The sequence below is a fragment of the Amia ocellicauda genome, chromosome 7 (assembly GCF_036373705.1).
Source record: "Amia ocellicauda isolate fAmiCal2 chromosome 7, fAmiCal2.hap1, whole genome shotgun sequence".
Lineage (NCBI taxonomy): Eukaryota > Metazoa > Chordata > Actinopteri > Amiiformes > Amiidae > Amia > Amia ocellicauda.
In genome coordinates this window covers 14,514,739-14,540,584 of record NC_089856.1, presented here as the reverse complement: position 1 = coordinate 14,540,584, position 25,846 = coordinate 14,514,739, and the positions used below count along the sequence as shown (strand labels likewise).

The window sequence follows — 25,846 nt, the reverse complement described above, 5'->3', positions numbered from 1 at the left end:
GAGTCGGCTCTAAGAGCCGGCTCTTGTAGGTGAACGTTGGGAGCCGTCTCGCATATCAGAAAAGCCAAATCTATTTATAAAAATATTTAAAAAAATAGAATAAACTAATTCAAATAACAAAAAAAGAAACAAAATAATATAGGCCTAAATGCTCAAGCGCACACACATTCATTCTGACTGTCTGCTCAGACTAACAGCCTCACCTGTTGTTCCTGTCAATCAGACACGCAGTGTCAACCAATGAACCAAAGAAGCATGAGGGAGGGCCGAGCCAACTCACTCACAGTCACACACTTAGCAGCCGAGGAGAGAGAGGAAGGACAGCTGTGAAAACAACAGCTGGAAAATGAGTTGGAAGCACAGTAGCATTTGGATGCATTTCAATAATGTAGACAATGTTAGAGCACAGTGTAGAATTTGCCAAAACAAAATCTCATATAAAGCCGGTTCTACGCACAACCGACACCGGCATATGTGAACTGTGTACCCAACTGTGAAGCTAGCTGTAGCGGACCTTTGAGAAACAAACGTAGGATACACACATTGTTCATATTTCTTTAGCAGGGGGCACAGGTCATGTTGAACGAGCAGTCAGTGGGCAGGTCAGAAAATCCTGGTGCAGCTCAGACAGAAACACTTGATCAGGCATGTGTACAAGCTTATTTATAGTCAAGCACAGTGTTAGCAATGCTGTCTTAAGTAAAGTGGTTAATGGTGCCTTGTGTTGCCATTTAGTCTATCTGACTTTTTTGTTTTTGGAGCAGAACACACACGTTCAGTCAGTGAGGGAAATTACTTATTTTATCAGAAATCAACATGATCTTAATTTGTAATCTTGTTTTAAATGGGAGTTTGAAGGATTTACTTGATAATGACATGTACATTGTGTGTATCTTTCTTCAACAGAGGACACCGGTCATGTTGAACGAACAGTCAGTGGACAGGGCAGAAATCCCCGGTGCGGCTCAGACTGAAACAGTTGATCAGGTACAGTACTGATGTGTGGATTTTTCCTTTAAATAATATCCCTGTTAGATGATTTGCATCAATTTAAAAAGTAAAATATGTGTACTTTTTAGTGATGCATAGAACCACTGTGTGATTCGTGTGCCACTGTTTGTAAAAACTCTTACAAAAACTGTACTTGTACTTTTCATTTGCAGGAATTCATTTGTATTGTTAATTTTGTTTTAATGTACTTTCAATATTCTCCATGTATCTATATTTGGTGTGACGTTATTGCTGTGAATATTTCTAGTCAGACAATGCACAAATTGGTGCAATAAGAAAACTCAGAACCTTAAGTTTGTGACAATGTATTTAATACTCAGAAATCCATCCATCCATCCATCAATTTTCTAAACCACTTATCCTGGTGAGGGTCACGAAGAAAGGCCAGAGCCGATCCCAGCAGGCATAGGACGCAAGATGCTCAGAAATGTTCAAGTTATTTAGAGATGTTCATCAAAAACAAACTTTTAAATTTCAAGACCTAAATAGATTACTGTTGGGTAAATGTTAATAATGTAATCTGCAGTTTTGGAAAAAAGCGGTGGAGTTTTGTTGGACAGATACTGCTTAGTTAAACGCATTACATAAAGAACACAGTGTACTCTTGATCAAACTTATTTTATATATTTATTAATTGTTTTTACATTCAATTTTTTGAAATTGAAGACTTTCTTCACATAGACAATGATGAAAGTGCAAAAAATGGAGCTGGCACATCAGAGGTGATGAACATCTAAACATATTATATAATGGTGGAGCTACAGTATGGGCTGTCCAGTCCTCAGTGGCTAAATTAGGGGAGTCAAACCCAGTTCCTGGCCAGCTGTGTGTATGCTGGTTTTCGTAATACCCAAGTCTACAATTACTTAATTGGTCTAATTATTGAATTGGCTACATAGATGTAAACACCTATCCAGGCCCCAAAATGAGTAACTTTACCATGAACCAGATTCCATTTTGAATCATCAACTGTTAAATACCTCAAAATAGTTTTTTAAATGTTAAATTTTATAAATAATTTGATTAAGTAGTTGATGACTCAGATGAAATGAAAAGCATGCAGGCCCATGCAGCCCGTTAGGAATTGTTTGACACCCCTGGGTTACATTGTACTCATCATTTATTTGATTGGATGCATTTTCCTCCGGTTCAGGGCACATTTCAAATAATCAACACTAAAATGTTAAACATGTAAACCTTTATCAATTAAATAATTAAGATTAGTAGTTGGAACAAAAAAAACAGCAGATAATACAGTACTACCCTCTAGCAACTGGTTTTGACACACTTGGGCCAGGACCTGATCAAAACTTTGATGACCCGCCGCCCATGCTTTACAAAATGGAATGTTATTGTAAGAATTTAATTTCTCCTACTTAGAAAATCAAAAAGATAACAGAGCACAGTCTCCTTCGTCAACTCCTCCAGCACCTCTATTTGCATATATACATGCCGGCACTGCCACGGTGATTCTTAATTTTTATAAAAGACATGCAAATGTTTAAAGTGCTTAACCACATATACTTACGTTAATGGTACTGTTTTTATTTATTTACTTTTCTGTTATTTGTCATTGTCTGAAAAACTAGATGTCTATTTTTACCATATACAGTATTAACATAAAAATAAGATTAGCATGGGAAATGATGCTAAATGAGTGTGAAATAATTCACATGATGGCAGTCTTGTAGCTTAGGCTATAGTTTAGTCCCAATGCAGATTTATTAAAAAAAAGTTCATAGTGAAACTCCGATACAACTTACCCTGTTAAAAAAATAGTATAACTGAGGTATGCAATAACCAGGTGCATGCACATACCCACCAAGTCAGCACAAAAATCTAAACCAAGTCCTACCTGATTAATGTATATAACAAGTATAAACGTTTATAACGGTAAAAACAATACAAAACATTACCATCCGTACATTACTGAAGTATTTATCATTCTGTATTTTAAGGATTTTAGCAGTAATTTTGAATTGTCTTGAAATAAAGCTGAATAAATATAAAATGTATGTACTGAATAATACTGTGACATTAAAATATTGAATTAATAAAACAATACATAATTAATACCTTATTGATTTTATAAAATGTGACAATATACAGTGAAACATTAGCTTACAGCTCTAAGGTTGAGTTCGCAAAAAGTAGTGATTGGCTTGGCCAATGCATGTATTGGAGGATGGAGGACATGCTTTGTCTTATCCTTCCTAAAGAGACAAGGAGTAATTGCAACGAACCACGTTTTAATCAAATTAATTATATAAAATGAGGGTGAAAAAGGAAAAACATTGCTGATTCCAAAATATATATATAACCATACCACATTTTTTCAGGTTCAGATTAATGTCTCTCGCCTGGATGAGAAGAAATTCCGTCTTGACAGAGGTAAGCTTTCTTTTTCCCTAAACCTGGTCCTGTTTCTTGTTCTAAGTTGTTACTCTAAAGGTGTGAAACAATGTGTGTGTTACCTGTTCCCATGTCGCTACAACTGTTTAACTAAAGAGTGTGTATTTTGATATTATGTTTGACATGCTTTGTTGCATTTCCAAGATGGCTTCACATGTCCCCTTCAGAAGTTCAGAACTGCATTTTTCATCATTCATACATTAACGGGAGATTGATGGGAAATTTTCTTCTGATGTTCTGATGAAGGGGACATGTAAAACCACATTGGAAACAGCATAATAGACTGCAAGTGTTTAAATAAAGAATCTCAAACACAACATGGTTACTTGTTTAGCTAAGTATTATATATCTTGCACCTGTATTGTAGTAACGGCAGTGACTGTTTGTTATTTAATTAGCAACTTACATAGCACACTCGACATGCACTTTCTGTAAATCAGAAGCGGTTACATTGTAGGCTGTTATTATTTAGCATTTATTTAGCATTGCTACAAGCTATGTGTCCGGCATGGTCTTTGTCTGTATTCAGATATAAAGCGGCCATTAATTGTGCTATAGCAGTCCTGCGTGGGAGGGATTGCCATCCTAATTAGCTACAGGTGAAGTATTTAACAGCCCCATGGACCTCTGCACCAGCAGTAAGCACCAGCAGGCTCAGTGCCCCCCTTCTCCTGGCAGTCACTGACTCCGTACACCGAAGTAAAAACAGCAGAGTCCTTGACCTCCTTCCAGTGATTACTCAAGACACATGTTTTCAGACAGTACTTGTAATATTACAAGTGTGCAGCGCCCAGGTCTGTGGTGCCCGGGGGAGATCGGTGGCCGACAATGCCATGCTGCTCAGGGATGTCGTGGCCTACTTGAACAAGAGAAGGCTTCCCCTGGTCCTGATCAGCTTGGACCAGGAGAAAGCCTTCGATAGAGTGGGCCACGAATACCTGCAGCTTGTGATGGAGAGGATGGGTCTTGCTCTTGGCCTGAGAAGATGGGTTAAGATCAGTTACAGCAGCCTAAGCAACAGGGTCCTCGTGAACCACCACCTGACCAAACCATTTCTGGTCAGGTCGGGGGTTCGACAGGGTTGTTCCCTGTCGGCCCTGCTGTATGTCCTCTGTTAGGAGCCGTTCATGCAGGTGATCTGCCGGGATGCCCGGGTCACAGGTTTCCAGCGGAGAGCAACTGAAAGCCCTGGCCTACATGGACGACGTGGCTGTGGTCTGCACGGACACGCCGTCCGTGGCCAGGGTGGAGGAACTGCTGGACGGCTTCTGCAGGGTGACGGGGGCTGCTGTCAATAAGGCCAAAAGCGAGGTCTACCTCTCTCAGGCATGGCCTCTCGGCCAGGGCGCACCGACCGTGTTCCCTATGAAGCCGTTCTTCAAGGTTCTGGGGATCACGATCAATGGGACCAACACGGGCACCCAGACCTGGGAGGAAGCCTTATCCAAGGTCCAAAGGAAGATCCACGGCTGGAGCACAAGGACCTTGACGATGACTGGTAAGGTGCTGGTCGTAAAGGCCATCCTCTTCCTGATACTTCTCTACGTCGGCATGATATTCCCCCCAGACAGGCATACCACGAAATTGGTGAATAGAATTATATTTTGGATTGTCTGGGGGAGTGAAATGGAGAGGCTGAAACAAGTGCAGATGGTGAAGGGCGCCCTGGATGGAAGTAGGGGGTCCCGGACGTTGTGTGGCTCATTAAGGTGCAGGGGCTGGCGTATGTGGTAAAGAACATCCAGGCTGCTGGCAAGAAAGTGGGTTTCATGAAACGCTTTTACTTTGCCAGCAGCCTGAGACCACTCGGCCTCTGCGCCATGGATAACACCAGGCCACACTCGTGGGATCCCCCGCTGTTCTACAGGGCGCTCCGAGCCTTTGCACTCGAAGTAGGCCTCCATAAAGCCGCGCTGGAGACCAGCAGAATAGAATATTTTCCTCCCGAAACCTGCCGGTTTATCTGGGCTAACGCTACGCATGTTTGCCTCACAAACACGCAGAAAGATGTCTCCTGGATGGCCGTGAGTTGGTGTCTCCCCACCCGAGTGTTCATTTACAGAAGGGGCCTGGCCCCGTTTGACACCTGCCCCTACAAGGGTTGCCTGGGAAGGGAGACAGAGGCTCACATCTTTAGGGACTGCCCCTCCGCTTGCAGGGTCTGGCTCCTGTTTTTCCTGTTCCTCTGCAGGTTTGCCGTTCCTGTACGGGCGACCGCCCAGCAGATCCTCTACGGTCCAGCAAAGGGAATAACATCTTCATTGCTGAGGTGCTGGTGGCGTGTCGTCTGCACAGTGAAACAGGCCCTGTGGGAGGGACGGAACATCTGTCTCTTTAACAAGCAGGAGCTGGACCCAGTTGTCATCGTGTGGAGGGGCATGGTACTAGTAAGAGACTATGTCAATTTGGAGATCCATCAGAGGAGCAAGGAGGAAGCCTTCAAGAACTGGCATCTTCAAGATCTGGGGGAGCTTAGGATCCCATGATGGAACCCCGCCTCCGGGGACGGTCATCTTCCCTTGCTGGAGCCCGAGTTTGAGATCTTTTATCACTCTTATTGATGAATGGTTGCTTTTAAAAATGCACTTGTTTCAGTTTTGTTTTGAATGTTTGGTGGTTTTGTTTTTTTGGTTTGTCAAATGCATTGACCGTTTAGATTTTTATTTATAAAATGTATCAGATTGTTTTTTTATGGTTTTGTTTATTTTATGATTTATCTGGTGCATTGTTCTGCACAGTTTGTTTTGAATGATTTATTGCACATGTATATTTTGAGTTATTTGGTATTTAGGTTCCTTTAAATCACATTAAGATTTTAAAAGTTTTAAGTGATTTTAGAGCTGTTCTTTTTTTAACAAATTTTAATCACAAGCATTAAAATTGTATGTTTTAATTTTCATGATGTAAAATACTCAACCCAACAAACAGTACTTGTAATATTAGTCCTTTTACTCTCCTGTAAGATAGCACTTCACAACATTTTACCATGCTTCTTGCATTACTAATACTTGTATTATTGATTTCCCCCTTGCTCCCTTTCCTGTAGCCCTTGACTGTGACCTAGCATCTTGACAACACTTAGCTTTTACTTTCCAGGATGTATGACCTCACTTATTGTAATTACTTGTGTAAATTGGAAGTTGTAAATTGTATTATGCTTTGAATTGCTTTGTATAATGTAAATTTGAATTTGTAATGTTTGATGCCTTGTACTGAACTGTATTCTTGCACTTTGTATTGCGCTTATATTTTGTAAGTCGCCCTGAATAAGGGCGTCTGCCAAGAATAATAATAATAATAATAATAATAAAATATGAAAACAATACACACTACTTAAATAACACGTTGTGGCAACACATGGAAACATAAAACAGAAATGCACAAATATACATGATTTTAGCTTGAACTTCAGTTGAAGTGTCTGTGTTGAAAAAAACAGTGCTTTAAGCTTTTTTTTTTTAAATATAAAATTAAACAAATGATTAAATTATGGCGGATCTTCACTTTTAATGGCAGAAGATAAGTAAGTTTATTATTATTGTTTGATTAGCCAGGACAATTTTCATAAAATATACATATTGCAGGAATCATACTTTACAATAATTTGAATCCCTGTAAGAGTATGTGACTTGAGTCCTAAAAAAGTTTTACCAAGAGTAATGTACAATATCCTCAGTGCTAATAAGAGTAAGTTAAATTTATTGCTCAAAAATGTTTTCATTAGTGGAAAAAAAAAAAAAATTGTGTGTATGTGTGTGTTTGTATGTATATGTATGTATATATGGTAATGGAAACATTATTTAATACAAATAAAAATGTATGCCTTGGCAGCCTTTGATTCAAAGTTCAATGCTGATATGACACTTAATAATCAACTTTTTTATGCAAAGGTTTTTCAGAGCTAGAAGAATTACTGGTGGAAGAAGTTGCAATTGAAGTCAGAAGGGAGACTGTCTTGAAAGACATGCAGAAGATGTACAGTACAGCAGCCCTCCTTAATATTCGGTTACATGTACATTTTACTGGGGAAGAAGAGGATGATTTCGGTGGGTTGCCGAAAGATCTGTTCTCCTCCTATTGGAACCATGCATATGCAGAGTGGTTTAAAGGGGAAAATGCCCTTGTACCATGCATACCACTGAATCAGTATCATCAAGCTCAGGAAATTTTCATAGTTGTGGGTAGAGTATTATCTCACACGTGTCAGCTAAATAGATGTGTACCCCAAGGTTTTGCAGATCAACACTGCTTTCAGCTATATTCAACACCTCTACAATTGACAGGGAAATACTTCTCGATGACTTCCTGCTTTATGTAACTGCTCCTGAACGAACATTGCTTCAAAAAGCAATAAAAGACTTTGACAGACTAGGAAATTCTGAGAAAGAGGATTTGCTAACATTCTTTTCAGTCAATGGTATGCACAGCCCCCCCTTGGTCTACAAATCTTAACGAACAGTTGGTTCACATGGCAATAAATGAACTGGTCATTAAACCATTGTTCTTGAGTAATTTCATAAGACCATAAGACCATAATAATTAATTCCAGTGTCCCATTTGACTGCTTTTTGGTCACAATTAGATGTGGACTCCATCTAATGCTGGTATTGGCAGGGGATGCCCATAGCAGGATGAATTGTTTTACCAATGAATCAGATCTGAGACCTGAGGAAGAAGTTACATATTATTTACGTGACTTAATAAAGTCAGTAGATCGGGAAGAAATGACCAGATTTTAACAGTTTGTTACAGGTTCACCACCACCTGCCAACTGATGATATTACCATAACTTTCAGCACACTTTGCAGTAGCCAACAGAGACCCATTGTACATACTTGCAGCACTTCTCTTGAAATACCAGTAGTAGACAGACTGTATCAATACAAGATTTTAAAAGGGAAATTAAAGCCATTCTGAGTCATGAATATGCATTCAAAATGACTATGCTATAATTTGTTACTTTACTGACCTCCAGCTAGGGAGTCTGATTTGTGCATAAAAAAAATCCGACATGGCTTGATTCATAAAGCTTTACAAAATTTCCCACTGAATTATTTTAACCTGTCAAAAGTAGATTGATTTAATCATATATGAGCACATTTCCCAGCTTATTTTAATTTGTACTAGTGTGTCAAATTGAAGTTATTGGAAGCTATATTTGATCACCAAACAATTAGTGCAAGCATTTATAAGACACGTTAATGTGATTTTTCTTGGGCTTTTTTTTCCCCCTTCCTGATTTTCTGAAGGAAACAAACAAAACAAAAATGTGTGATTGTAGTTCATGTTGAAATTACTCCTCTGCTGTGATTGTTTTTATTATATTCTGGGCTCCCTCAAGCTGATATCTGTGCAAGTCGGCTAAAATGTGAAAGTAAATGTATTATACACTAGGATTATAATTAAGGGCATGCAATTTTCTTGACTTTTTTTAACCTGCATTTTAGTCTTCCGTCCCCCAGATGCCAATATAGGATCCTTATTGAGTAACCACTAACAATCATCCCATCTCAATTGGTATGTGCATTGGCAGCTTTATCAATAGAACCCTTTAGATTTGCATTTAATGTAGGACTGATTTTCCTCTTCATGTTTTTTGTCTTTTTCCTACTTAAAAAACAAACAAAACAGATTACAGGTTGGTGGTGGCTGACCAGGCACCTGCCAGATGGAGGCAGGGAGACGGTGCTTGTTCTCCAGTCAGCGCTATGGGTTTCCCTGTCTAAACTCTGAGCCTGTTGACAGCATGGCTCTCAGAGGACGCCTGTAACATGTATATCCCTCATGTATTGGGAAATTAGGTAGAAAATAATTTGAGAAATAAAATAAAAGCAAGCTAACTCCAGTAATTAAAATTTGTTTTCCCTTTTTTGTGATCAAATGTTTTTATTTTCCAAGAAACTCAAACGATACACAACATTGAGAAATTAAAACAATGAAACAACCCTCAGAGATCCCTACCCAACACCCCATTCTCCACTCACCCTCAGAAGGACCACAAATAACCAAATTCAGTCAATGATTATGGGTCTGTTTAACAAAGATTTAAGCCATTGACCTCCAGGCAGACACAGTCCCCTCCCTGGCACCATGGATCTAGGTGGTGGAGAGAGGTCCATATGAATAATGTCAAGGAAAGTAAGGATCCATTGATTCTAGGGAAGGGAATGCGAAGGCTACCAATGAAGGGCTATCATTTCTTTTGTTGCTGCTGTGAGGCCAGCCAACCAGATCTGCTTCTGCTTCAAGGACAATACAAGGGCTAAAATCATCGTCTAACAGTAAATCTTTAGGAGAACAAGGAAGCTGTCTAGCAAGAATCTTAGACAAAGTAGAGGTGACATGATTCCAAAACACAAGCACATCAGAGCACTCCCATACTATATTCAAAAAAAGTGCCAATGGTACCCAGAGGACAGAGCTTACACAAAGGATCAGAGGTTAGCTTAATCTGAAACTGTTTAGAAGAAGTTACATATGTTTTATGAATAAAATTGTAGGAGCACATTTTAAGTGATTCCACACAGTAGCCCAGGATATCTCCTCATCTTTAAGAGATGGATCCCTACTCCAAGTTGAATTGATTGCTAAAGAACTGTATGATGTTTCCAACAAAATACAAAAAAATACAAAAAAAACCCTCACTTATTTACAAGTAAATTATTAGTAAGTATATGTAGATTTTTATTTTTAATTGCTGGATTTTAATTGCTTTAGAAAATAGAAAACTTAGCAAAATGTCATTGTGTGTGTGAGATGCAGATCGTCAGAAACCAGGTTTGAAACATCTGCTTGTACAAATTAAAAAACAATCACAGAACAGCAAAAACAGTGAACACTTAAATCACACATCGGATCTCGATGAACGAAATATATTAAAGATTAAAATCTTTACTGTACACTGTGTAATTAGTTGAGAACAAAATGACGTAACAACGGTCAATGGAAACCAAAATCAACAACAGACTGAGGGCTGGATTCAAACTCACATTGAAAATCAAAGTAAACAATTGAAATCACAGGCTGTTCCAACTTGCGTGAATTTCATCACGGCAACTTAAAATGTGACTCGGTAGTGTGTATGGCCCCCACGTGCCTGTATGCACTCCCGACAACGTCTGGGCATGCTCTTGATGAGATGGCGGATGGTGTCCTGGGGGATCTCCTCCCAGATTTGGATCAGGGCATCAGTGAGCTCCTGGACAGTCTGTGGTGCTACTTGGCAGCGTCGGATGCACCGATACATGACGTCCCAAAGGTTCTCAATTGGATTTAGGTCTGGGGAATGTGAGGGCCAGTCAATGGCATTAATGCCTTCGTCATCCAGGAACTACCTACACACACTGGCCACATGAGGCCAGGCATTGTGCTGCACCAGGGGGAACCCAGGGCCCACTGCACCAGCGTAAGGTCTGATGATGGGTCTGAGGATTTCATCCCAGGACCTAACAGCAGTCAGGGTACCATTGGCTAGCACGTGGAGGTCTGTGCGACCCTCCAAGGATATGACTCCCCAGACCATCACTGACCCACTGCCAAACCGGTTATGGATGATGTTGCAGGCAGCATAACATTCACCATGGCATCCCCAGACTCTTTCACGTCTGTCACATGTGCTCAGTGTGAACCTACTCTCATCTGTGAAGAGAACTAGGTGCCAATGGCAGACATGCCAATTCTGGTGTTCTCTGGCGAATGCCAATCGAGTTGTACGGTGCTGGACTGTGAGCACAGGTCCCACTAGAGGACGTCGGGCCCTCATGGAGTCTGTTTCTGACAGTTTGGTCAGAAACATGCACACCAGTAGCCCGCTGAAGGTCATTTGGTAAGGCTCTGCCGTGCTCCTCCTGTTCCTCCTCGCACAAAGGAGCAGATACTGGTCCTGCTGGTGGGTTGACGCCCTTCTACTGCCATGTCCAGCTCTCCTCGCGTAATGGCCCGTCTCTTGGTATTTCCTCCATGCTCTTGAGACTGTACTGGGAGACACAGCAAACCTTCTTGCGATGGTGTGCCATCCTGGAGGAGCTGGACTACCTGTGCAACCTGAATGGGCTGCAGGTACCGCCTCATGCTACCAGTAGTGACAAGGACACTAGCAAAATGCAAAACTAGAGAAGAATCAGTCAGGAAGGATAAGGAGAGAGCAATTGTCTGTGGCCACCACCTGCTAAACCATTCTCTTTTTGGGGGTCGTCTTGCTGTTGCCTCTCCAGTGCACCTGTTGTCACTTTCGGGTCCACGACAATTTGTCCCCGCGATAATTGTTCCCCGGGACAATTCGTCCCCGCGATAATTGTCCCCCGGGACAATTCGTCCCCGCGATAATTGGTCCCCGCGGCAATTCGTCCCCGAAATAATTGGTCCCCGTGTCAATTCGCCCCTATAACAATTTGTCCTCAACAACAATTCATCCCCATGATGATTCGACCCCATCATTATACATTCTCCACTTTAGCATTTGTAACCATGAGTACATTCAATTATTACAGGGCCATAGAACACACACATGTGTATATATAGCAGGCAGGCTATATAAATATAAATTTAAATACACACAGACACACAACTATTTTGTATTATTTATTATACTTTATGTTTTTCATTGATACATTAACTTGAGACTATAACCCCAATAATTAAGTTTTATACAAATAGTCAGGACAGCTGGCAGCGAGGGCTGGAGGCTACTTAAAATAGGTTTCATGCTAATAATATCAGTTGGTGCAGTGGTTAGGGAACAGCACTGAGAATATAGTGATTTGGGTTTGAATCCCGATCAGAACTTGTTATTTTCTTAAGTGTACATTTTTTTTTAATATATAATTTCCTGGAGTTAAACAGTATTAGAGTAGAATGAATATACACATGTGTATGTTCTATGGCTCCGTAATAAGTTAATTGTAGGGGGCGAATTGTCGCGGGATGAATTGTTGGCGACGAATTGACGTGCTCCCATCACTTTCATTTGCACCAAAACAGGTGACACTAATTCACAATTGCTTAGGCTTCCTAACTGGACAGATGAATATCCCTGAAGTTTAATTGACTTGGTGTTATACTGTGATGATTACGTGTTCCCTTAATGTTTTTAAGCAGTGTATTTTCGCTGAAGAGAAGCTGTTATTTTTTCTTGTGAAACAGATATCCATGATAGCGAGACAAAGTTATCATTCAATCTCACATTTTAGATAGGAAGTTGAGGTAGGGATAAATAAATAAATAAATAAATAAATATTGTGTAAGTGTATACATATTTTGTTCTACATATAACATGTAACTTGAAATTTAAGTATAGGATTTTCTAGTAGTGTTATGTTTACATTATTTTTTGTATTCTACAGTTGGGCTACAGCAGTAGCGAGTAGGATGTTAGGTATCAATCTATGTAATTGCATAAAAAGCACAAATGTAATGGCAGAGAATTTATGATTAATTAAAGCATTTTAAATAGTCTCATTTGTTGTTAAGAAAAATAAAAAATAAACATCAAGGTAAAACACAGTAACGTGTTTTATTTCTGCACATTTACTGTATTTAAATATGCCCCTATGGGAGTTAGTGTGCAGCAAAAAAGAACCATGCCTTCAACATGGCATTTATGTTTGGGTACCAGATACCAAGAACTCAGTTGTTTTTTCAAGTTTTTTAAGTATTTATCTTTCATATCACTACCAGGTTCAACTGATTGTTCTAAAATTTGGAGTTGTTCAACAGACAGATTCAGTGGATTAAACAACTCTTTGGTTTCTCTGATTTCAATATCTGTAATTTCAACACCTATTCTTTGTAAATGTAAACTAAATTCTGTGCAATGTCTTGTGCATTCACGTTAATTGCTCCAGAATCATTAAATGTATCTGTGAGACCATCAAACCAAATTTGTTCAGGTGTCCTGTTGCTTTCAGTTCTAATTTTATGTTTATTCCAACCTTTTCTGAAAAGTTCCAATCGTTCACTAATTTCAGAATGGTAAACAAATTGCAGGCATCCTTTGTGCAAATTATTTCCATCATCCAGTACACCAATGTCCTCCATGTAATAAAATTCCCTGAACCTAAGAACCATTCCATTCCAGCTATATGTGGCTGCCATGATGTAACCCCTTCAGTGCATTCATAAGCAGGGCTACCTGTATATTTTCTCCACCATGGTCAGACCGAGCCCTAGACGGTAATCCATGTTGAACAGCAGCTTTGGAGAAATCATTTAGGACCGTGGATGAATAATTGTTTGTAGCACAGTGCAAGTATGGTAGAACCCATCAATTGCACCATGTACTACAAATCCCCACCTACCCAAAGGAGAAAAAAAAGAAAGATAAGAAAATGTATGGAGAAAACAAATACAAAAAAATATCACACTATGTTTATTAGCACTACATAAAAAATGCTATTGTAATAGGAAAACTAGTAATATTTAGAAGTAATTCAAATTTTACAGGCATCAGACAAATTAATACATAATAATGGTCTAGGTATTCTGAAAATATACACATTCATCTTTTAAAAAATAATAACAAATACATTAGACTGGAGTTACAAAATATATGACCACATGCATTGATTCTGAATACTGGAAACATGCTGGAAATGTGTTTATTATTATTATTATTATTATTATTATTATTATTATTATTATTATTATTATTTTATTTTTTCTGTCCAAGTGAAAGTTTTTTTTTTTTTTGGGGGGGGGAGCTGTTCTATTTTTATTTAATCTTTCAGTAAGTCATGAAGACAGAAGTTACCTTGTAAGCTTCATGTGACTGTCCATATGCCACATGCTGGTTGGTGATGCGGCATGGTATGATCTTCTCTGAATGGCCTGTGACCATCGCTGAGCTGTACCAATTGGGTCAACCCTTGTCAATGAGCTACGAAGTTGGTTTCTTTGAACAAATACACTTCTTGCTCTTAATAACCCAAACATCATCTATTGGAAAAGCATGTTAAAGTACTGTCAATATAGTAAAGGTATATATATGATATATGAAAACATAAATATATAAGACTGAAATGAAAAAGGGTTTTTGTGTTATACTCGGGTTTAAATTATTTTGAAAATGTATTACAGAACACTTCTGACCAATCTTCAGCTGCATGAAATACAGTAGCAGACATTTTATTTTTTCTGACTCAACTGTACACTGCAGTAGAGACCTTTTTGAAATATAACATAGAGAGAGAAAGAGAGAGAGCGAGAGATGTGCAATGTGTTTAACATGCATGGCCAAGGCAAGGTGTTCGGAACTCTTAGTGATGCAGTAACTCATTAGGTTGCAGAGCGGGCATCCGAGCACAGCCTTCAACATACATATGTAGCCAGGTGAACCAGGGGTACAGAGTTAAAAAGTGTTATATCGTGTAAAATGCTATATGGTTGCTGGTGGGATTCCTGCTGCAATAGCGTTCTCTTTTCTTTAACAGCACTGTCACTTTAAGAGCAGTACAAGGGTCAGATCGCGCAAGAGCGCTGAGTTTTTTACGAGAAGAAAAGTAAGCGGAAGTGTCGGTCCCGCAGAGTAGAGAGACTGCGAGAGGTGTATTTTGGTTTATTGGTAGGGAATATATCTCCATATACTACGGTAAAATACATAAATAGTCATTAAGATCGGCAGATGAAAGAGTGACTTAACTAGCAGACCGAGGTACATACTTGATGATTTCGTGTTCCGTCCGATTCCTGATGATTGGTGGCCAGGTGTGTGTGTATCTTCGCCACGCTGGGGAGAAACACTGACCAGCGGGGACAGCATGAGTGTCGACAGAGTGTATTTACAAATGAAATCACATTATACTGGTGTATACTGACTGTGTAAATAAACGATGTGCATTTTGTACTTTTCTGCTGACTTAGAGGGGAGATACACATGCTGAGTTCCTGGTGTGTGTGTGTCCTGGGGCGTATACTGCACGTTAGAACGACAGTGAGTTACTGATTTATTTATATAATATTGGTTTCGAGTAATTGTACAAAGTGTTGGCAAAACTATATTTAGTGTATGGATGTATTTTATGTTTTCTGGTGAATTTTAATATTTTACTTTGAGTTATGACTGTGCATTGTGTGGCTGAATGAATGTATTTATTTATATTTTTATCCTTTTTTATTTTCTTTGTTTAGAAAGAGACATTACTGTTGTCTAGATTGTAGAGTCAAGTGTTTAATGTCTAGAGTTCCTGTCTAGAGCTATTATTGTTGCCTAATGTTGAGAGGTAACTGAAGTTTATCAGAGTGAGTGTAACTCAGTTTATGGCAGCTGTTTACATACTGTGATATGGTGTAGGGGTACTATAGTGTACTGTTAAATCAAATAGTTGAGATCAGATGCAACAAATGAAGGCAAGTGGGAAAGTAATTCCTTTGTTTTGTACAACCTCCAACTGCCTTTAATCCTTGAAATTACATTATTAACGCTGTTCTCATTCGAGTACAGTCGGGGAATTAAAAAACCACAAACATTTTATTGCCTCATCATTCCTGGTCCGGCCACATATATTATATATGTATATGTACATAGTCTGTATTTATTGCATACATTGAAATATTACAACTAAGAGTATCAGTGTTGCATATCATAAAAAAGGATGTGAATAATTCTGAAGTCTACTGTGCATTGCTGTACAAACGTCTGTCATCTGCCCCAAGTACCTTTGGCTACTGACCACTGTTACACAGAATGATTTATGTGTTCTTGTGCATATTCTAGCTTTTTACTCTTGTCCCCTTTCTTAATAAACCTTTCCCCTTGTTAGTTTTGTTATACATTTTGTGAAGTCTTTTCAAGCACAGAATATGCAACATAGTGTTCTTTACATTTCTGGTTAACAGACTAACGTAATTGATATTGGTAAACACAATTTGAGTGAGGAGAAGGGTAGACAGAAAACCTATTCCACAAGTACATAAAGAAGATACACACAGTATATAAAACATAATTACATACCTCAACACCTGCATTAGGATAATCTGTGTAACAGCTTCAACTCTTCATCCAATTCATTGTCAGTGATCCTGCTGAATTTGCTCCTTGGTGAGAGACCCTCAATCTTCAGTCGTTTGTAGATATAAGATGTAGAACATCCTGTATGTTCAGCAGTTTTCTTTCTAGTATATCCTTGGGAAAGGAATACCAGAAGCTGATGTCGGGAGATTTACATTTTTGGCAAACCAAATATTTTACCCCTATTTTTTGAATGAAAAAATAATATATCAAAGACAAGTATTTCACCTCCCACTTCACTTTGGTTTTGAAGATTCTGATTTGCCCTACTATTTGACAGAAAAAATAGGTAGTCAGATTGTGAAACCATGGTATAATCAAAACGTTTATATTGCATTGTAAACACTTTCATAGTAATACCATAATATAACATCGTGACCTATTAAAATACTACTACAACACATTGTTATTATTTGATATTAAATATTCACTGAGACAAAGCACAACCAATTCCATTAACTGTACAGAAATACTAAAATGTTATCGCCAGTTGTGATTAGTCTCATCTCATTTCATTGAAAACGTTTCAGCCCCATCATTATAGTATGAGAATGTGAAAAAAGAAAACACAAGTCTAATTATTTATTAAAACCTTATGTGAATACTGCATACTATTGTTTGAGAAATGACAAAAAACGCAACAATCAAAGGCATTCTCACTTTTCTTTTCTTCTCAACCGAGGAACTGGTTTGGGGTTTAAATGTTTTCAGTTAAAGTAACAACATTGGTGTATCCCCTGCACAACCATTACAAATAATATATGATTGGGAAACAGTCTGTGGACTATACACAGCAGCACCTTGGCCGGTATCTGATCAAAACTTTTATGACCCGCCATTCAGCAGTAACCATAGGGGGGAACAATTGCCACTGTCACATGACCACGCCACCCCTATTTTATTCCAGAAAAGAGGGGGTCTCACTATCCCCCCATCTCCCCGCGCAGGCCTTAGCAAGATCCCAATGTACACACCACAGAGTCGATATTTAGAGTTGCAAAACAAAAAGTTTATTACAGTGGTTGCTGGGGGGGCCACGAAGTCCACTGGGCTAGAGGCCCCATTACTAACAATAACAATAACTAAAACCGCCTTTAATAATAGGTGATTGCGCTAGCAATCATTCATAAAGAAAACAAGCAAAAAAATAATGTTTAAAAGACAGGCAATAAAAACACTAAAACTATACTAAAAGTTAAGCCTGTCCTGGTGCCACCCCCCCAAAAAAAGTCAAGGTCCAAGACCTGGAAGCACGGTGCAAATACGCAAAAGGGAGTCTTAGCCACCAAGGTCCAGTCAAGGTTGTAGCAAGTAGGTCTCGATAAGGCTTGGCAGCCTCTGGACCTGGCTCTCCAGTGCCACCAATCCTGGGAAGGGAGAGAGAAACAGAAGGAAATTCAGGAGGGACACATTGTTGAGACCAGGCAAGTAAAACCACACTACAGATCAGATAGTACTAGGTTTAATTTTGCATTTACATCTTTGTGTACTCTTTATTAGTTGATGGTAGCATGTTTTATTAAAGTGGGTGGATTGGATGGCTGTAAGGGGAGGAGGCCATTATAACAAAAGCCGATTATGTTTTTTTTCGTATTGTGTTTATCAATATCCTCATTATTTTCTGTGTAATTATTTCCAGCATTTGTGTTGTAAACGAATAAATTATTTAATCAAGGAAAATCCAAAAATGATCATGGAAAAGTAATGGAAAAATAAATCTGATACATAATTTTTAAATTCAACCCCATTTGTTATGATTCCTGAGCTATAATTATTGTTTGTTTTTATTAAACTTCAGATATGAACACCTGATATTTGAAACAAATGTCTGATACATATGTCAGAGAAAATAACTTCTTAAATTTAAAATTGTGTAGGCCTACCATTCTTATAATTTATGAACGTATTAAACAAAATAATTAAGAAGTGGAATTTTCAGTTGCCTATTCTGTATAATATATGTACATTTTTATAAAAATAAATCACAAACTGTCAGCTTGCTACAGATCAATTATCAAAGGCAGAGAAGGACACATTGCAAAAATAAAAATAGTCACAAAATGTGAATTCCTTTAAGCCAGAATTGTACAATAATTATAAACTAAACAAATTTCAAACCATTCCTTCTTAATACAACTGAGTTGTTATTAATATATTTATTGAATATATATATTCAAACTCCGTCATTGGTACCAACTTTATTGTTGTCCGTGTTCAGCAAATCTGAGCCAGTACAGTAGCGAATGAAGAGACGTAACTTCTGGAAATCCAACTCTTTCACATATCTTTTCAGATATTTGCCCACCTCGTTGCCATGCATGTTGACAGGGTCAGGCAACACTAACATGTGGACAATGCTTTTGTTGGATGGGATGAGCTTTGTGTAGATGCCATCCAGCCTTTCATTTGCAGTAAACAGGTCTTGCAGAATGTCCCTCCAGCAGTCAGAAACAAACATAGGTGTCTGGACCATTTCCTTGTGTGCAATTTCAAGCAGGACTGATTGAATATTACTCTCTGTAACTCTGGTCCGGCAGTCATGTGTGTCCAGTGCCTCTATCATATCATCACTGTTGACAGAGGGAAAGTCTGCAATGGCACATTGAAAGATTTCCTTATCCTGAACAGTAATTAAATTATAGAAGTCATCAATTAACTGCTCATTGGAGAGCATAAGTTCAGGCAAGAGGCAGTGATGAATACATTATTTTGATAGCTTTACTGGCCAGTACCCCACCGTCTTCCTCCCAAAAGCAAGCACTCTGCCTATGGCTTCCCATTCTTCTATGCCTAGGTCATGACGTAGACATGGGACCTTTACATCCCTCCCAACAGTACATCTACTATAGAACTCCTCCCAGAATTCTGTCAATGTATCATTTAAAACATCCACATCATGTGCTTGTTCAGTTTCTCCATTTGGCAAAATGTACACAAAGTTGACTTGTTTATGTAAGATGGTAGGATCCTTGAAGTTACCACAAATCTCAGTGAAAGCCATTGGGCCACAATGAATGGTCATTTGAACTGGTGCCACAGGGATAGTATCATCCAAATCAACATTTGTGGTGTGAGAAATCTCAGTATCACTTAGGTCATGCAGCATAAAACATAATCTTAGAAATTACCAACTGCAGCAATAGCACCACTAAGAATTTCACTTTCTGTTGACACTGGAGGTACGAGGTTCTGAGTTGATGCATCACTCTGTAAAAGTGCTGAGATGAGCATACTTTCACTGGTAACAAATCAGTCATCATTGTCTGCTGATGTTGAAGCCACTGGGCTTGGCATGGAAGTGCCGATGTTTTGGCATTCTGTCCAGTGGTTATCTTCATTCCTGCCCTCTGATTCACCTACACAAACTGTATGTAGGTAGAATGTCACAATGCCAGTTTTGAAAATATTATAACAATCTGCAACAGATACGTTGTCTGGGAGAGGTGTTTCTTTAAAATCAAGAATATCAAAATTGAGTTGACCTGCATGGCCTTTTGTAGACTGTCCTTTATGGAAAAATAAGTCTTGTGCAACTGCAAGTAACTTGCTTTTTGTAACAGATCGTGCAACATCAACCTTATGGATCCCACCTCCCTGATGCTTCCTCACTTGTTTTTTGTCGTGGATCCATCATTTTTGTTCTCCGTTGCGGATACTTTTGCTCTCAGAATGTTCATCTTTACTGGTGGATGATCTGCATGTTTGTTTTCAATTCTGGCTAGTTTGTTCTTTAAGACCTCAAAAAGGTGTGTACACCTGGTGTTATTCTTTTTAGAAGACTGCGGTGAAGCACAGAAATTCCTCAGTGCAACTCTGTCACCCAGCTTCACAATGTATTTAGCCAGTGTTGGGTCAGCAATTCCTTGATGTTTCAGCATCAACCTTAAATAATTAAAATATTAAAATATTACAAATAGAAAATGCTATGACTGAATGAGTCTGCATGCACTCCAAGGCTGCATAAAAATACATGACATATGCAGGTTTAAATTATAAACAAATATATTTTTCTGAACAGTTACTTGTATTATTATTATTATTATTATTATTATTATTATTATTATTATTATTATTACTGTTACAGACATTAGACAGAAGCCTTTATCCAAGGCAATGTACAGAGTTTACAGAGAATAACATCAAATCTACTAATAACTGAACTACAAATGTAACAACCTCAACATTTTCATAACAAATTCAGTTACAAACAATAACATAAAAAAGTTCAGAATACATAAACAAAGACGGCAGACAGAAAACGGAAGCAGATTAAATCGAACAGTAAGTATTACAATCAATAGACATACCTTGTTTTCTCTCAATTGATCCAGGGTCAGATTCTGGCACTGTAAAATGAATAATAGAGTCCAACTATTTGTTCCATTTACAATATAAAAATATTATTGTTGCATTAGGCATATGTATTTAGTGTTCACTAATAATTTATAAAAAAAATCAAATGTCTTCAAACTGGACGCACAGAATTAAAAAGGTTTCCATGGATTTGTATGACTGGGTGAGTAAGACATCTGTCTAAAATGCAAAATAAAAGTATGCAAATTCTAAATGATAAATTTACAGCCCATCTTTAGCTTGTTTGTATTAGCAGGATTATTGACATAATCTGTTGGTCACAGGAAGGGCGTTAAACCAAAACTTAAATTGTTTCATTCGCATTTATAACTTTTTCTTATCACAACAAGTTATAAGAACTGTTTATTTAATGTGTATAAAGCAACAAGGTTCATGTTTCTTCCGACTATTGTTTTTGAAATAAAGAGAGTAAAATATATAAATAATGTCTTAAATACAATGTAAAACAGTCCTACACAATACAGGTTCCCAGATAACACACAAAAGTAAATGACGCTGCTACAACGTTGTGGCAACGTTGTGTGTTGGCAGGGTTTCACTGTGCTCTACATTCCTCATCAACTTTTGTGATCTGCAGGGTTCATAATGTGCCGTACACATATTATAAGTACTATTTATGTCATCAGATGTCACGGGACGGCGTTTATCAATGACGACTCACATCTATTGTAAAAATACTTACCGGTCTCTCATTAATGAATTAGCACCATGCACCTCAACATGAACTGCACAAAAAACCCGATAAAAGTCCTACGTAAGAGAAAGAAAGTTGTACTTAGGAGAAAAAAAACTACTACGTAGGAGATAGAGTCGTACGTAGGAGATAAAAAGTCCTACGAAAGAGAAAAAAAAATTCTATGTCGGAGATGAATAATACCATGCACTTGTCCACATTGAATCTCATCTGCCAGGTGTCAGCCCACGATAAGATGACAAACGCTGTGGCAAGAGAGACCACCCAAAAACGCAACTAATCTACCCTGCAATATAGGTAAACGAACCAAAGCTGAAAGTGGTCAAGCTACCCAAGACCACTGTAGATCAACTGCAATTAGTGAGAAATTGTGCAGCTAGAGTTCTGACTTGCAATGAGGTTGCGACCTCCCATGACACGTATTTTGTTAAGCCTCCATGGGCTCCCAGTGGCACAGACAGTAAGTTACAAGAAACTGTTGCCGACTATCAAGGCCCTGCGTCTTCCAGCGCTTTCTTATTTGGCAGAAGTCATACAGCGCCGTGCTGCAAATGGGGCCGAGGGCTCTGTCAATGCAAAACGTACTCTATCGACCCTTATACAGGTCGGGTTCTTCTGGCACACGATCCTCTCAATGACAGGCTCCCAGACTCCAGAACTATCTCTCTCTCTCTCTCTCTCATGACCTAGAACCAGGCTGAAGACCCTCCTGCTCGACAAGGCCTAAGATTAGTTTTCTCCCGTTTTGCTGTGAAAAGCATTTGGAGATATCTTATGGCGTATCTGAAGGGCTGTAGCAGTATTCATCGAGCAACGGTTACATCCCCTTATACCGTCATGGGGACCACAGGTGGATCCTGCACTCTCTATCTCTCCCGTCCTCCTAACACAGCTGACGATGTAGACATCCATCTCAATCAACGAATCAGCACGGCTCAGGAAAGCACATGCAAATGCCAGGAATCCAAAACACGGTGAAAACCCCGGTCCGGTCATTGAAAGACGGACTGCTTCTGACCACTTGTGGGAGAACACACGACAAAACGTGACTGTTTCGGACAGAAAGGAATAATCCACTCAGACTGCAAACCTTTCCTTCCGTTTCATGCAGAACCCAGAAACACTCATCGATAGCTACAAACCGCTCCTAGAAAGCAGCATTTGAAGCTCTTCTCGTGCTCAGAAAGGAATGCTCCGAACTCTTCCTCGTGGACAGCAAGACCACTCAGTCTAGAAAAGCATTTCTCTAGCCACAGACTACAGAAATGATCCCTGAAAGTATAGCCTTAGCCGATTAGAGCCTGGAGCCATATCCCCATGAAACGTAACAGCCCTCCCACTCAGGGTGCATTAGCCTCACTTTTGACTCCCAGGCTTATGAACAAGTAATGCCCACAATGTCTTAGCGTTCATGTCGAAATCCCGGAAGTCGTCGACTTCTGCCTTTTTGCAGCATCCAAAGCACCTGTGCACCATTGGGTGACAGTGGAATAGCCAGCATGCTTGTATGTTGTCAAACGTAGCTCCTCAAGCGTAGATAGGAAACATAAGAAAGTTGACCAAGGGGAGGAGGCCGTTCGACCCATCGTTCTCGCCTGGTGTCTGTTAATACCCAGGTGATCCAAGGATCACGTCCAGTCTGTTCTTGAATGTTCCCAAATTGTGGGCTTCAACCACATCGCTGGGGAGTTTGTTCCAGATTGGAACAACTCTCTGTGTGAAGAAGCGTCTCCTGTTCGCTGTCTTGTGTGCCTCGAAGGCCGATTTTCATTTTTGTCCCCAGGTGCGTGCGTCCCTGCCCATCTGGAAAAGCTCCTCTGGTTTGATGTGGTCACCGCCTTTCACGATTTTGAAGACTTGAATCAAGTTCCCACGTAGTCGTCTCTGTTCCAGGGTGAAAGGGTTCAGATCCCTCAGTCTCTCCGAGTATGACATACCCTTCAAGCCAGGAGAAAGTCTGGTTGCTCGCCTCTGAACTGCCTCGAGAGCAGCGATTTCTTTCTTGAAGCGCTGTGCACACTATTCCAGATGAGGTCTAACTAGTGCATTGTACAGTCGTAACATGACTTCCCTTGTTTGAAATTGAACGCTTTTGACAATGTACCCTAGCATTTTGTTTGCCTTTCTTATTGCCTCCCCACATTGTTTGGATGGGGAAAGTGATGAGTCCACATCAACACCTAGGTTTTTTCTCGTGCGTTACGTCTTCCTCTTGTGTTCCTCCCCTAGTGAAATGCTAGTGGACATTTTTGTTACCTGCCTGTAATACCTTGCACTTGTCCACATTGAATCTCATCTGCCAGGCGTCAGCCCACGATAAGATGACAAACGCTGTGGCAAGAGAGACCACCCAAAAACGCAACTAATCTACCCTGCAATATAGGTGATCGAACCAAAGCTGAAAGTGGCCAAACTACCCAAGACCACTGTAGATCAACTGCAATTAGTGAGAAATTGTGCAGCTAGAGTTCTGACTTGCATGAGGTTGCGACCTCCCATGACACGTATTTTGTTAAGCCTCCATGGGCTCCCAGTGGCACAGACAATAAGTTACAAGAAACTGTTGCCGACTATCAAGGCCCTGCGTCTTCCAGCGCTTTCTTATTTGGCAGAAGTCATACAGCGCCGTGCTGCAAATGGAGCCGAGGGCTCTGTCAATGCAAAACGTACTCTATCGACCCTTTTACAGGTCGGGTTCTTCTGGCACACGATCCTCTCAATGACAGGTTCCCAGACTCCAGAACTCTCTCTCTCATGACCTAGAACCAGGCTGAAGACCCTCCTGCTCGACAAGGCCTAAGATTAGTTTTCTCCCGTTTTGCTGTGAAAAGCATTTGGAGATATCTTATGGCGTATCTGAAGGGCTGTAGCAGTATTCATCGAGCAACGGTTACATCCCCTTATACCGTCATGGGGACCACAGGTGGATCCTGCACTCTCTATCTCTCCCGTCCTCCTAACACAGCTGACGATGTAGACATCCATCTCAATCAACGAATCAGCACGGCTCAGGAAAGCACATGCAAATGCCAGGAATCCAAAACACGGTGAAAACCCCGGTCCGGTCATTGAAAGACGGACTGCTTCTGACCACTTGTGGGAGAACACACGACAAAACGTGACTGTTTCGGACAGAAAGGAATAATCCACTCAGACTGCAAACCTTTCCTTCCGTTTCATGCAGAACCCAGAAACACTCATCGATAGCTACAAACCGCTCCTAGAAAGCAGCATTTGAAGCTCTTCTCGTGCTCAGAAAGGAATGCTCCGAACTCTTCCTCGTGGACAGCAAGACCACTCAGTCTAGAAAAGCATTTCTCTAGCCACAGACTACAGAAATGATCCCTGAAAGTATAGCCTTAGCCGATTAGAGCCTGGAGCCATATCCCCATGAAACGTAACAGCCCTCCCACTCAGGGTGCATTAGCCTCACTTTTGACTCCCAGGCTTATGAACAAGTAATGCCCACAATGTCTTAGCGTTCATGTCGAAATCCCGGAAGTCGTCGACTTCTGCCTTTTTGCAGCATCCAAAGCACCTGTGCACCATTGGGTGACAGTGGAATAGCCAGCATGCTTGTATGTTGTCAAACGTAGCTCCTCAAGCGTAGATAGGAAACATAAGAAAGTTGACCAAGGGGAGGAGGCCGTTCGACCCATCGTTCTCGCCTGGTGTCTGTTAATACCCAGGTGATCCAAGGATCACGTCCAGTCTGTTCTTGAATGTTCCCAAATTGTGGGCTTCAACCACATCGCTGGGGAGTTTGTTCCAGATTGGAACAACTCTCTGTGTGAAGAAGCGTCTCCTGTTCGCTGTCTTGTGTGCCTCGAAGGCCGATTTTCATTTTTGTCCCCAGGTGCGTGCGTCCCTGCCCATCTGGAAAAGCTCCTCTGGTTTGATGTGGTCACCGCCTTTCACGATTTTGAAGACTTGAATCAAGTTCCCACGTAGTCGTCTCTGTTCCAGGGTGAAAGGGTTCAGATCCCTCAGTCTCTCCGAGTATGACATACCCTTCAAGCCAGGAGAAAGTCTGGTTGCTCGCCTCTGAACTGCCTCGAGAGCAGCGATTTCTTTCTTGAAGCGCTGTGCACACTATTCCAGATGAGGTCTAACTAGTGCATTGTACAGTCGTAACATGACTTCCCTTGTTTGAAATTGAACGCTTTTGACAATGTACCCTAGCATTTTGTTTGCCTTTCTTATTGCCTCCCCACATTGTTTGGATGGGGAAAGTGATGAGTCCACATCAACACCTAGGTTTTTTCTCGTGCGTTACGTCTTCCTCTTGTGTTCCTCCCCTAGTGAAATGCTAGTGGACATTTTTGTTACCTGCCTGTAATACCTTGCACTTG

General features: G+C 40.0%; 1 long non-coding RNA gene and 2 pseudogenes across 3 annotated transcripts; 1 reads left to right on the top strand and 2 right to left on the bottom strand.

Moving 5' to 3' along the window:
- Positions 1–405: 405 nt before the first annotated feature.
- On the top strand, positions 406–9,258 carry LOC136754048 (uncharacterized). 3 transcript variants are annotated; one of them, XR_010817508.1, is made up of 4 exons: positions 406–529; positions 907–987; positions 3,351–3,402; positions 7,314–7,463. It is a non-coding gene; the product is annotated as an uncharacterized LOC136754048 (long non-coding RNA). The 3 variants fall into 3 exon arrangements; XR_010817507.1 differs by lacking the exons at positions 406–529; positions 7,314–7,463 and adding exons at positions 642–782; positions 9,055–9,258; XR_010817506.1 differs by lacking the exon at positions 406–529 and adding an exon at positions 642–782.
- A 13,308-nt stretch (positions 9,259–22,566) lies between these two features.
- LOC136754187 (uncharacterized) lies at positions 22,567–22,782 on the bottom strand (annotated as a pseudogene).
- A 1,857-nt stretch (positions 22,783–24,639) lies between these two features.
- LOC136754183 (uncharacterized) lies at positions 24,640–24,855 on the bottom strand (annotated as a pseudogene).
- Between the last annotated feature and the right edge of the window lie 991 nt (positions 24,856–25,846).